Raw genomic sequence first — 13,641 nt, 5'->3', positions numbered from 1 at the left:
GTTAAACCTTTGTAGTCAATAGAGGAGCATAGAGACGCCTCACAAATGACAACGCTGATTCACCATCCTTTGCTTTCTCTTCTCTTCCACACTATCCTCCATTCCTCAATGTTAGATGCACTTGCTAGAGGCCATCCATCCATCCATTAATCCATTTATCCAACCATCCATTAACCCTTACCTGTACATTTCCCTCTGAAGAACACACTAATGCTGTTCATTAAACTGCTTGAACACTTTTTTGTTTGCTTAGGAACTTTCTACCTGACATTATATAGGCTATATTATGTCAACGTCCCATATTTTTTTATTCATTTACAAAGTAAGTACCACTGGTCTATGTCCATGATGATTGTATTGAATTAGAATAAACCATTAAATAATATTCATTTGTGTTGTAAAATTTCTTGTGGGGTTATAATTACATATGTGGCTGTCAAAAGAATGGTCCTCACTGTAGGCTTTTGCTTTTCTCTTCATGGAAGAGAAAAATTGAAACATCATCTTATTGACTTATTAAGTTATAGATGGTTAGTTCAGGTTATAGTTAGAGATTGTTAGTTTAGTTTAGAGGTGGTTATGCCGCCTTCAAAACGGTGGTTCGGAAGCTCTTACGTGTCTTTACGTAAACCTTCCCTTCTTCCGAAATAAAGGCGGGCGCGTTCACGGTCCTGGTAATAATGGTGTGTTCCAGACGCCTCGGACACCACCCGTCCGAGTTGCAACTGGGGAAATCTCCCAGCTTTCTTGTGGCATTTCTCGGAGGCACGCCCCCTTTCGGTCACGCCCCCTTTCGGTCGCGCCCCCTCGGAATTCTGAGAGTAGACCAAGCGATGTGATGACGCTCTCAACACACGCCCGTGAAGAGATTTATTTCTTTGTATTTGTACCACATTGGTCATTTGAATGTTTTAAAAAATGTAAAAATCTGGCCCCAGTTTCATGTATATATATACATATGTATATATATATATATATATATATACATACATATATATATATATATACATACATATATATATATATATATACATACATATATATATATATATATATATATACACATACATATATATATATATATATACATACATATATATATATATAGGGCTAAAGTGAGAACACTGACAATGTGGTCATTCTTTGTGACTTTGCACATGACGTTGTGATGACGTCACCCTGTGGTAGCACGGGTCGCCCACTAGCGGGCAACACGGCCGCATGGTGGATGTTTGTTTATTATTGATTGAGTTTAGCATAATAATAAAATAATATTGGAGGGCTGGTCAGTAGCCATGAAACGGTAGATGAGCAGAGAAACAAGTCAGTCGCTATGGAGACCGATGCCTTCCTCGGCCAATGGATTATGTGTGTGTGTGTGTGTGTGTGTGTGAAGACGGCTTCCTGTTGTACGTGTTAGGAAGGCTTCGTCTGAAGGAGATATGGAAGACATGAATCATAGAACAGGCCGAACAATGTTTATTGTAAGAAATAACTTTTAATTGGTTAACAGGAATGGAACGATCCATTCATAGCCGTTAACAAGAAAACACTTTCATCTTTCACTGTTAATGATCCACAGGCTGCACTGACCATCCTGTACCGTCTATGATACCACACACACACACACACACACACACACACACACACACACACACACACACACACACACACACACACACACACACACACACACACACACACACACACACACACACACACACACACACACACACACACCACCCCACCCCCCCCCCCCCCCCCAGAGCTGAGTGTGTGAGGAGACACCACACACTGTAACACCTCTGGTCCGGGCTTCACCTGCTGGTCTAACACTAAAATAAGGGAAGATGTTGTCAGTGAAAGTGTGTTGATGGGTGTAGATGAGTCATGTCTTCAGGGTCGTAGAAGGACACCTCCCCTCCATCATAGTCCAGCTGGACTCTGATCCTCTCTGGAGTCCTCTTCAATGTCAGGGTTTTATTAGTACCCTGACTGTACCTTCCACTGGTATGGAGTAAACACCAGTTTCCATTATCTGGTGAAGCAGTACACTCTCCTCTCCTGTCCACTGACTCTTTAGCAACACCTATTAACCAGTCAGGAAGGTCTCCCACCTCCACCTCCCAGCAGTGTTCCCTGAGCTGAAGCCCTCAGAACCCAGAACATTAAAGTACCTACTGAACCTCTCTGGGTTGTCAGGAACCTTCTGGAATACATTTCTATGTCTCACGCTGGTCAGATCACCAGACAGAGAGAGCCAGCTTGATGCAGTGTTTGGGTCCAGAATAACGGGGCTGAAGGTGGTCCTCCGCCCCATCTCCTCCCAGACTCTGTGGGCCAGGTTTCCCAGGTGTTTGGCCTCGTCCATCAGCTCTCCAGGAAACAGCTGGGGATCAGAACCGGAGAGCAGGGTTCTGGCGCGGGTCCGGGAGCGCGTGGAAGCACTGAGGAACGCCGCGCCGTCCTTCTGCGGGTCTGCCTCTACAGCCGAGAGACCCTCTGAGAGAGACCGGATCTGCTCCTCAAGGGTCTTCCTCTGCAGGAGGATCCTCTTCCTCTTCTGCTCCTCTTCCTCTCTCAGGGCCACCACTCTGGCCTCCTCTTCCTCTCTCAGGAACCGCTGAAGTTCAAACTCTGCTCTGATCCGCCTCTCGGTCTTCACCCGCTGTCCCTTGAGGTGAAGAACCATGGCCTCATACGTCTTCTCCAGCTCCTGGTGTCTCCTCCTTCTGTCCTGTAGAACCGTGAGGTCAGGTGTCAGCTGCTGCTTCAGCTCCTGGACTCGTTCCTCTTGAAGAACCACCCAGTGACCTGTGATGGAAAAATATTTTTATGAAGCTTTGTTTCACCCTGCTTCTCCTCAGTGTCGTTTAAAATGTTGATCTTTGTGCTTGGTGTGATGGTAAAAATCAGTTTCACATTATGTGTCTCTGTGTCTGTTGGAATGTGCCGGTGTTCAGTGAACCCCTTTCGGGGGATGTGTTTTCGGGCGAAGGCTGTATTTGACTCCCAAAGGGAAGGCAGACAGTGTTCCAACTGATAAGGGCCGGTCGCAAACCCATTTTATAACATCCTGAGGAGGTTCATCGATAGATTACCATCTGGTTAACAAAGGGTTATTGGGGGGCACAGCTGCCCTCAGAATCCCAACACCTAAACTAACCATCTCTAACCCAACACCTAAACTAACCATCTCTAACCCAACACCTAAACTAACCATCTCTAACCCAACACCTAAATTAACAATCTCTAACCCAACACCTAAACTAACCCTCTCTAACCCAACACCTAAACTAACCATCTCTAACCCAACACCTAAACTAACCATCTCTAACCCAACACCTAAACTAAGCCTCTCTAACCCAACACCTAAACTAACAATCTCTAACCCAACAAGTAAACTAACCATCTCTAACCTAACACCTTAATAACCATCTCACCTAAACTGACCATCTGTGTGTTCACACCGCACATTGAAACATGTCGCAGGGCGACACGTTTCAGTCAACGTAGAGTCAACTTATGTCATATGTCATAAGGGGCAGATTTCCAAAACGGCTTGTAACGGCTAATCACACCACACCTGGTGGCATGTCATGGGATCTTTAATAGCCTAAAAATATTAATCATAATAAAATATTTTAATGAATTACTAGACAAGATGGCTGTCAAGCTTTATATTAACCAGCCAAATAAAATTCCACTAGGCAAATGGTCTGTAAACGCCGGCTAGTGGAAACCCTGGCCCAGGTCAACAGATCACTGGAATTCTATGTTCAGCCTTTACAAGGGAGGTTCTCATATCAGATCTCTTTACCCATTTTCTGTTCCAGGTCAGTCAATCTTGCCGAGGGAGCATCTGTAGAATCTGCAGCATGGCCTGCAGCGCCGCATCCGGTCCGTAGTGTTGCAGCATGACTCCAGCCAGGTCCGTGGTGTCCTTGTCCTCCAGCCGGCTGTTGGGGATGGCATCATGGGAAGACATCCTTAGCCCGCTGAGATGGAATCTGAACGGTCAACATACCAACCTGCTTCCTGAGGAGATGAGTGACAATAAGCATCTGGGTAACCCCAGTGCAGCACAATGGGGCTGTAGCAGGGTCAATGAGTGGGCGGAGACAGAGTTGGCGATTGATCCAGCCGGTTCGCTTTTAATGTTCAAAAGCGAACAACAAGTAAATCATATAGCAAAAGGAATTGATCAGTAGTGTCCAAAACACGGCGGCCAGGCTCTCTGCCCCTTTGGCCGCTGTCTCTCCTGTCCGCTTGAGCGTCTCTCCGCTGTTTTCTCTGTTTCTCCTCTACTGAAAGGCAAAGCAGACACATAAATACACACTTCCTGATTGGGTCTGATTGCGGACACCTGTCCGCAATCAGACCCAATCGCCCCAGCAGACCCGGTGCTCCATACTCCCCCTACAGGCCAGACGCCGCCCCCCTCCACAGGGGCATAATAGTGGTTTCATAAACTGTCCACTATGAAAATATCATCCATCCTTGTGCCAGGGGCGGAGTGGCCGTCGGGACGATGGGGAGTTTTCCCGGTCGGCCGGTCGGCCACCGAGGTCAGGTGGACCAGCCCACATTTAATGTGAGCTGCCGCGAGACGTGTGTAAGCCGGGCCTATGCGTTATACATCATTATTCTACTTCAGCACTGGTCCGCGACCCCCCCCGTCAACAATCGCGATCGCTACGCCACTGGGCTGGTGGTGGGCCGGTGGTGGGCTGGGCTGGGCCGGTCAGAATTCTCCCGGTGGCTTCTAGTGCCCCACTCCGCCCCTGCCTTGTGCCGTGTGGAGATGACAAAATCGAATCTACTACAATTATACAATCTATTAACTTAAAGTGGTAATCTTGTTTGTTCTCTTCGCTATGGCGATAGCGATAAGCGGTAAAAATCGCCAAGGCATTTTCCGACAAGCAGCACTAGTCCTTCAGAGACTGAAGCAGTACGGTTACGTTGTATGGCCGGACCAATAAAGAAAACTTAGATCACTACAGACAATGAGACTTGTTAAAAACCGATAACTGGTACAAAACTGGTACCAACTACCTTGTGGGCCGCTTGTGATTTTTCTAACAGTTAATTCTTCGCTACAGTTACCACCATTTTGTTCATGAGTTCTAGGCGTTACATTTTCCTTAGCTATCCTTGTCTTTGTGTGTGAGTGTTATAATGAGCGATAGCGTATCTGATACTGTAGCAAATCACAAGCTGCTCAGTACTAATTTATTAACATGAAAACCTTTGTAACGATTCATTTAAATCGAAATTGTGATGCAAGAAGTAGGAAGTCTTACGGTCGGTGTCCTGGGGGTCTGTGTCCTGGGGGTCTGTGTCCTGGGGGTCTCTGTCCTGGGGGTCTGTGTCCTGGGGGTCTGTGTCCTGGGGGTCTCTGTCCAGGGGGTCTGTGTCCTGGGGGTCTGTGTCCTGGGGGTCTGTGTCCTGGGGGTCTGTGTCCTGGGGGTCTCTGTCTTCTGCAGCGTTGGGATCGCCACCTTGCTGGCCTTCTGGACCTTTCTATGTGGTTCCTCTCCTGGGCAGGGCGGTGAGGATGTAGCAGCCCCGTCTTGGGATGGGCTGGTGTTCACGACGCCATTCAGGACAGGTTCAGGATTGTCCTTCAAACCTCGAAGCAATGCCATAATCTTCACAGCAGGACCTCTGGGTCTTCAAAGTCCTGCTTCTGGAAACACAAGACAGTCCCCAGACACGCGTCCATGTAGGAGCTGGTCTGCGTGTTTGCCATCTATCTTTGCATACTCTGTTATCCATTGGTAGACCTGCTCCCTGCTCCATCGCTCCACGAACTCTGGAGACGGAGACTGAAAGGTGCGGCCTTGCTTCAACAGTTCCAGGTGTGCTTTAATTTTAATTTTAATATAATTTAATTTTAACAGCAGTGCCGTGTTCTTTGGTCAGATCCAAAATGTCGCCCTTGTCAAAGAACTTGATAAACTCTCCTGAGACCCCCTCCTCAAAGAACCTGTGAGCAAGAGTCGGGCTGACTTTGACCAAGGTTGTCAACCACTGACACACCCCCTCCTTCGTCCATTTCTCAATCTCAGGTTCCAGCACAGTTACAGGGTCGTCCATTTTGGATCACCTAGAGTGAATAAGAGTTGACAGTGAACACCTCTCTCTCTCTCTCATTTTAGATCAAATACTTACATGTTTTTATCAAGGGCTGTCAAATGATTACAAGAAATATTGACATTAATCACATTATCAACATTTTCTGGGAAAGGGCCTCAAATTATGTATCTATTGAAGTACCGTTTAAAATGATGTAATTGTTGCTTGATCAGTATCAATAAAATCGATTAGTTGTACTTTGCAGCAAATAATGTATTTTATATATTATATATAGCCTATTTGATTTGTTAAATGTCATGAAGCCCAATAAGATACATTATTTACAAAGTCCTTAGTTTTAACGTCATATAGTTTGATATAAGTGTAACAGGCAAGAACACAAATGCCACAGTGGCCAAAGTGGTAGTGACGCCAGCTCTAAAATCACGAGGTTGCATCTTCGATTCTTTCCACAGTCAGATTTATTTTTACTCTTATAGTCCAACTTATTGATTCGTCGCTTGGGCTGTCGCACCGCCCTTTTTAAGGCGCGTCTGCCAGTCGTGCTCCACTGTATTCTTGTCTCGGCGTACGCGCGGACAGACCGACACACCGGAAAAGCACTAGATATCCAAAGAAGGGCGAGTTCGTTGAGATAGATCCGATCTGACACTATACATGGACAGTCACATGAACACGGCTGATTTACAATGTTTTTTCCCCCCATTTTTCTGTACTCTTTTTCAAAATTTGGTCTGTTTTTATGTGTATTTTTGAACTGTGTGGTTGAAAAATTACATTACAAATTACATTTCAAGGCATGTATTCTATAACTGAAACTAGTTCTTGCAAGTTTATTCTATGAAAGGCACGTAGCAGAGACACCTCTGTTCAGAAGAAGACTGCACCTACTGCCGTGTCTCAGATCCGAAACTATGTGCTTGAAGCGTGACCGTGGCATCACTTCTGGCTGTGTGTCTGTCTGTTTCTGGCTGAAACTTAGCGTCGCCACCATAAAAGCGTCTCTACGCTTTTGAAGGCAAATGAATCGCATTCATAGCAGCCAGCCACAGTCAACACCGTGGCTGCTACCAAAGCAGCTGTAACTGGCTTGCAGAGCGCCTTCGGCCATGTGATTGAACAATCGACCAGTACAGGCGTACGGACTCGTGGTGACTCGACAAAGTGGTGAACTCCCAAAAGCAGCCGCTAGAGGGAGCGCGGGGCGCGCCTAACCTTAACCGCATTAAGGTTTCCACTTAAATCCAGCTAATTACCTATAATAATAAAAATAATATAATAATTATACCATTATTCTATAATAAGAATAATGGTCCTTTCCCTAACTCTAACCCTATTCTAGAAGTGGATTTCAATTGCTGAAACACTCCACGTGAAAGTGAAACAAGTTTTACACAAGCCTATCCCGACTTCCTGAATATGATATAACATAGATATATATAATAATATGGACTAGGCCTACCTATCTCCCGCCTCCTGGGACGTCCAGAACCCCGAGGAACCCGCTCTGTCGTGATGAACTGTGTTTTAGGCCTACTAGGTTAAAGCTTCATGAACTCATCTGTCAGACTGATGGTGTGTTCCAGATGCCACGGACACCAGCCTTCTGAGTTGCACTTGTGACATAATTTCCTGTCTCGTAGCACTTATAGCGTTCCTGTCAGGCCCATGGACCTTTAAAGGTCCCATGGCATGCTATTTTATGGATGCTTTAATATAGGTGTTAGTGGGCCCCTAATACAGTACTTGAAGACGTTCAAGAAATTCAGCCTCGGTGCAGAGTTACAGTCACAGCCAGTCCCACAATGAGCGCTCCACAAATGTGCCGTTTTTAGAGGCGGGTCAAGGTGGAGGGTGGGGGTGTGGCCCTGAGCAGCTTGTGGCCACGGTACCATGCGCTAGTGTTTACAGTGGAACACTGAACACTCCGGGTGCTCCGGCGGGAGTCCTGAAGCTCTATATCTAAATAATATCATATTATATTTAGATATCTATATAATATTATATATATTATCATGGTCAAAAGCTGTTTGCGCCTCCGGATGATATTATGAATCTCAAACGACTGCGTTGGATTCTCAGACGCCTCTGGTTCTTCCACTTCCACGTCAATATTAAGTATAGACTGAACCGCGAAATGGAGGAGAAAGGGATTGTTGCCCAGGGTTGTCTGCGTCGGGTTGGTTGAGAAGGAATTGGGAACCGCGACATGGAGGAGAAAAGGATTGTTGCCCAGGATTGTCCGTCTGAGCCCCGCTGCCCACTGAATGGTGGCCGCTCCCGGGGCTGCCCGCCCAGCCCCGCTGCCATGGCAGCGGTCCGTCAGAGCCCCGCTGGCCGCCCCCGGAGCTGCCCGCTGAACGCTGGCCACCCCCGGGGCTGCCCGCCCAGCCCCGCTGCCATGGCAGCGGTCCGTCAGAGCCCCGCTGGCTGCCCGCCCAGCCCCGCTGCCCGCTACAGCGGGGCTCCGGCGGACAATCCTGGGCAACAATCCTTTTCTCCTCCATGTCGCGGTTCCCAATTCCTTCTCAACCAACCCGACGCAGTCTAGTCTTTTCACCAGCTTTATGCAAGCTTGCATTATTGTGTTGCGTGTAAATGCGCCATAACAACAACAACAGAACGGTTATCCAAATAACAAAGAACACTTGCGTTACAGTGTGTGTATTCACACACACACACATGTGGAGCTCGCACGGTCCTAGCTCATTGTCTCATTGTCGGGCCAAATTCTCTGGGCGGGCCAAGCAGAGAAAGGGGAGGTAACCTGGTCCCGTATGACGTCATAACGGACCAGAAGCCAAATCGAAGCGCTTCAGCGATCCTTTTTTCAAAGACAGAGTAAGATAGCTACTTCTCGGTTTATACCTAAGGCAAGGCAAGGCAAGGCAAGGCAACTTTATTTATATAGCACTTTTCATACACAAGGCAGACTCAAAGTGCTTCACATATAATACAATAATAATACACATACAATAAAATAAAATAATAGATAAGTAAAAAGTAAAATAGATAGAAAGTAAAGGCAAAGTTAAAGAACAACATTTTAGAAAGGCAGAGTTAATAAAAATGCATTTTAGAAAGGCAAAGTTACTAATAAAATAAAAATAAAAATAGAAACATTGTAGATTTAAGATTTAGCAGAAAGCTAAAGCAAACATAAAAGTCTTCAGTCTTGTTTTAAAAGCTGTCAGAGTTGGGGCAAGTCTTAAATCCTCAGGGAGTTTATTCCAGCTATTTGTTGCATAGTAACTAAATCCTGCTTCCCCATGTTTCGTGTTGACTCTGGGGATAATTAACAGATTGGTCTCAGAGGATCTTAGTGGTCTAGAAGACTTATGTAGTAGAAGCATATCAGTTAAATATTTTGTAGGGATGTGTAGGTTAGCAACATGATTTTAAAATCAATTCTCTGACATACAGGGAGCCAATGTAATGATTTGAGAATTGGTGTAATATGTTCACATTTTTTGGTCTTTGTTAGAACTCTAGCAGCAGCATTCTGAACAAGCTGTAGTTGCCTTAGAGTTTTTTTTGGGAGACCTGTAAGGAGACCATTGCAGTAATCAAGCTTGCTAGTGATGAAGGCATGTACAAGGTCCTAAGATCGAACCTTGTGGGACTCCACATGTCACGTTTGTTGATTCTGAAACAAAGTCGCCAATGGAAACAAAGTAGTTCCTATTTTGTAGGTAGGACCTAAACCAATTTAAAACTGTGCCTGAAAGCCCCACCCAGTTTTCTAATCTGTCCAAAAGTATTGTATGGTCTACAGTGTCGAATGCAGCACTGAGGTCTAGTAGCATTAGTATTGAGATTTTGCCAGAGTCTGTGTTAAGACGGATGTCGTTTACAACTTTAATAAGGGCGGTCTCAGTGCTGTGAAGGGGTCGAAATCCGGATTGGAAGGTGTCATAGCAACCAGTTGATGCCAGGAAGTCACTAAGTTGCTGGAGGACAATTTTCTCAATGATTTTACTTATGAAGGGTAGATTTGATATTGGTCTGTAGTTGTTAATAACAGAGGCATCTAGGCTCCGCTTTTTTAAAAGGGGTTTGATAACTGCAGTTTTTAAGCCTTTTGGGAAAGTGCCTGATTGGAGAGAGTTGTTAACTATTTGCAATATGTCTATTGCTAGGCAGTCAAAAACATTCTTAAAGTGGTTGGTAGGTAAAGTATCAAGGCAACAGGTGGATGGCTTCAGTTGTGTCACAGTTTCCACAAGAGTTTTAGAGTCTGTGACATTAAAGCATGTCATTGCCACGTTACTTTTGCCTGAATATGGTGGTAGTCCAGCATTTTTGTTTAAAGTGGAGACATTGATGGCGCGTCTGATGCCTTCAATTTTATCAGTATAAAATGCTGCAAACTCATTGCATTTCTGAGTGGAATGAAGGTCAGGTGGAATTTGTGTTGGGGGCTTGGTCAGTCTGTCAACAGTTGCAAATAGGGTTTTGGCATTATTAGTATTGGTTTTAATGATATTGGAGAAAAATGTTTCTCTAGCACTTTTTAAGTCTAAATTGTAAGCACGGAGGCTCTCTTTATAGATGTCATGGTGTATATGAAGTTTTGTTTTACGCCATATGCGTTCAGCCTTCCTGCATTCTTTTTTCTGGGCTGTTACAAAAGCAGCTTTTCTCCAAGGTGCCTTTTGCTTTCCAGAAATCGTTTTAACCTTATAAGGTGCAATGACATCTATGACTTTCAAAATTTTCAAATTAAAGTTTTCTAAAAGATCATCAGCAGAACATGGGTTGAGAGGTGGTAGCAAGGAGATGGCCTTTTTAAAAAGTACATTAGAATGTTCATTGATATACCGTTTTTTGACAGTATTTGATTTTGTCTGTATGTCGGGAATAAAAGATATATTAAAGAAAACACAGAAATGGTCAGACAGTGAAGGATCAGTCACAGAGAGATCTGAAACATTGAGACCCTTTGTGATAACCAGGTCTAGAGTGTGCCCCTTACAATGAGTAGCCTCTTTCACATGTTGAGACATTTCAAATGTGTCCAAAATGGTAAAAAGTTTTTTTGCACACTTATCATTAAAATCATCAGTATGAAAATTGAAGTCACCAGTTATAACTAGACAGTCAAAGTCTGTGGAGATGCTAGACAATAATTCTGTAAAGTCATCGAAGAAATTTGCAGCGTATGTGGGTGGCCTGTAAATAATTAATAGGAGAACTCTGGGGGAACATTTCAATACAGCACAAAGGTATTCGAATGATGGAAAATCACCAAATAGCATCTGTTTCCCCTGAAATACATTTTTAAATATAGCAGCAACCCCTCCACCTCTTTTTCCAGATCTACATACATCAAAAAAGTTATAGTTGGGAGGAGCTGTCTCTATCAGAACGGTTGCACTGTTATTTTGTTCTAGCCATGTTTCAGTTAAAAACATAAAATCCAGTTGAGCAGTGGTAATAAAATCATTAACTAAAAAAGATTTGTTATTAAGAGACCTAACATTAAGTAGACCCATCCTGATGGTGTTATTGATAGGCTTTAAGGTTGATTTTGGTTTGGAGGGAATAGGTATGAGATTTGAGAGGTTAGCAGTGCATCTAAGTTTCCCTTTGTTTACTCTCTTAGTGATTACAGCAGGAATGCAAAAGTTGCCATGTTTTGATGTAGGCAACCTTGGGTTCAACAGATTATGCAAAACTTCCTTTGTGCTGTGTCTACGGCTGAACCCTTTTTTGTCTCAGTAATAATCAGGACTACTATCAGTACAGGGAGGGGGGGGGCTGGGGCGCCCTCCGCTTGGCTGTTATCAGACTGTGGTCATGACATGGGGATGGTATCATTGACGCAGATGCAAGTTTGATGCCAACATTTCTCAGTTTCTTAAATTCATCTGGAAAATCATAAAGGGAGGAGACAGTGGAACTGGAGTTGTCGTTGTGGCTATGGGAGAGATGAGGCTGGTGGTCATCATCAATGGGGGACAGCTGGAGGTCATCATCGATGGGTGAGTGCTGGAGGTCATCGTCGATGGGGGAGTGCAGAGGAGGGGGGTGGCCGTTCCTCGCCAAGCCAGCATCAGCAAAGGGGGGAGGCATGGTGTCGATGGTGTCGGGCAGGCTGTTGTCTCTCTTCAAGGTCTGTGGTCTGTCTGCTATCTGTGTGTCAGATAGTGGGACAGTAGATGTGTGGGGGAGGCTGTAGTCTCGCTTCTTCTCATGGTGGGAGAGTGAGAAGAGAAGATTGTCCCTTAACAGTTTTGAGCCTAACCTGTTTGGGTGTAGGCCATCTGCTCTGAAAAGATATTTGCGCCCCCAGAACAAGTTGAAATTGTCAATAAAGCCCCTTCCTCTTTCATTGCAGACTCTTGAAAGCCATGTATTCAGTGCAAGTAGACGACTGAATCTGTTTATTCCCCTGTCAACGGCTGGTATGGGTCCACTGATGAATGACCTAACGTGTAATTTGTCCAGTGTGTCCAATAGTTCAGTGAAATCCCTCTTCAGAAGTTCTGACTGTTCTTTTCGAATATCATTAAGTCCTGCATGCACAATAATCTGTGAGATTTTGGGGTTTTCCAGTATAATTGTGGCTAGTTTCTGGTTGACATCACTAACCATCACATCTGGGAAGTAGCATGTTTTGATCTTCTTACCGGTTATATCCTTTATGGTTGAGTCTCCTACAATCAGAGTGTCTGGTTCATCTGCTTTCTGTGAGATGGGCCCTTGTTGGCTTGAAGTGGCGGTCGCAGACGCATGCACAGCTCGACTCCGTGGTGACTGGTTCTTGTTCCGTCTCTGTCCCCACCGTCCGTCCGGACGCATCCTGGGGCTCAGGGGTGCACGGGTGGCAGATGCATGCGCAGCTGGCCTCTCTGGCGACAGGGTCATGGTCGGTCTTTGTCCACACCATCCGTTTGGACGCATCTTGGGGCTTAGGGGTGCATGGGTGGCAGGCGCGTTCGTGGACTCCTGGAGTGGCAGGAACCGGTTCTTCATCGGCATGGTAAACTTCAGCGATTGGCTAATCCGGCTGATTTTAGCTTTGGGAAGCTTAGCATTTGGCGTTGAGTGAACTTGTTGATTCACTTTGGAATGTTGTTTGGGCTTAGCGCCGACTCTGTGCCAATGAGAGGCAGTTGGAATTGTCTCTCTCTTGTCCAGCTTCGGGAAGGATACAGTATAGCTGTGATCATCCTGTTGTGGATTTGTCTGAGCTAGCTCAGCAAACTCACCCATCGGCACTGTATCCTGGAGAAGTCCTTTGCATTTTTCTAATGCTGCTAGCCTCGTTTCAAATAAAGCCACTGTCTGTTGCAGTTTGGTGCAGTCTGTGCATTTCCCAGTCTCTGTGCCTGAGACATCCGAGTACAGAGGCATGTTGGCGATAGGAAAGTCCAAGGCTTTTGCTGCGGTCTGATCCGGTAGTCAAAGTGCCAAAAAGTATTGTTGAATCGAGCAATTGAGGTTGACGGAAACAAACTATATATTCTTAAGTATTATGATCATGAAATAAAGTAAAATAAAGTAGACCTGAACGATGAATGAAGTACTTTTTGC

At 45.1% G+C, this 13,641-nt stretch overlaps 1 pseudogene across 1 annotated transcript; it reads right to left on the bottom strand.

The window, feature by feature from the left end:
- Positions 1 to 1,416: 1,416 nt before the first annotated feature.
- LOC311360728 (E3 ubiquitin-protein ligase TRIM35-like) lies at positions 1,417 to 7,693 on the bottom strand (annotated as a pseudogene). Its single transcript has 4 exons — positions 7,565 to 7,693; positions 3,821 to 6,112; positions 1,787 to 2,814; positions 1,417 to 1,431 (listed from the first exon to the last, which is right to left on the bottom strand). The product of its transcript is annotated as an E3 ubiquitin-protein ligase TRIM35-like (transcript).
- Positions 7,694 to 13,641: the final 5,948 nt, after the last annotated feature.

The sequence above is a fragment of the Micromesistius poutassou genome, assembly GCF_964030765.1.
Source record: "Micromesistius poutassou genome assembly, chromosome: 16".
Classification (NCBI taxonomy): Eukaryota; Metazoa; Chordata; class Actinopteri; order Gadiformes; family Gadidae; genus Micromesistius; species Micromesistius poutassou.
This window is presented reverse-complemented; position numbering and strand designations above follow the sequence as displayed.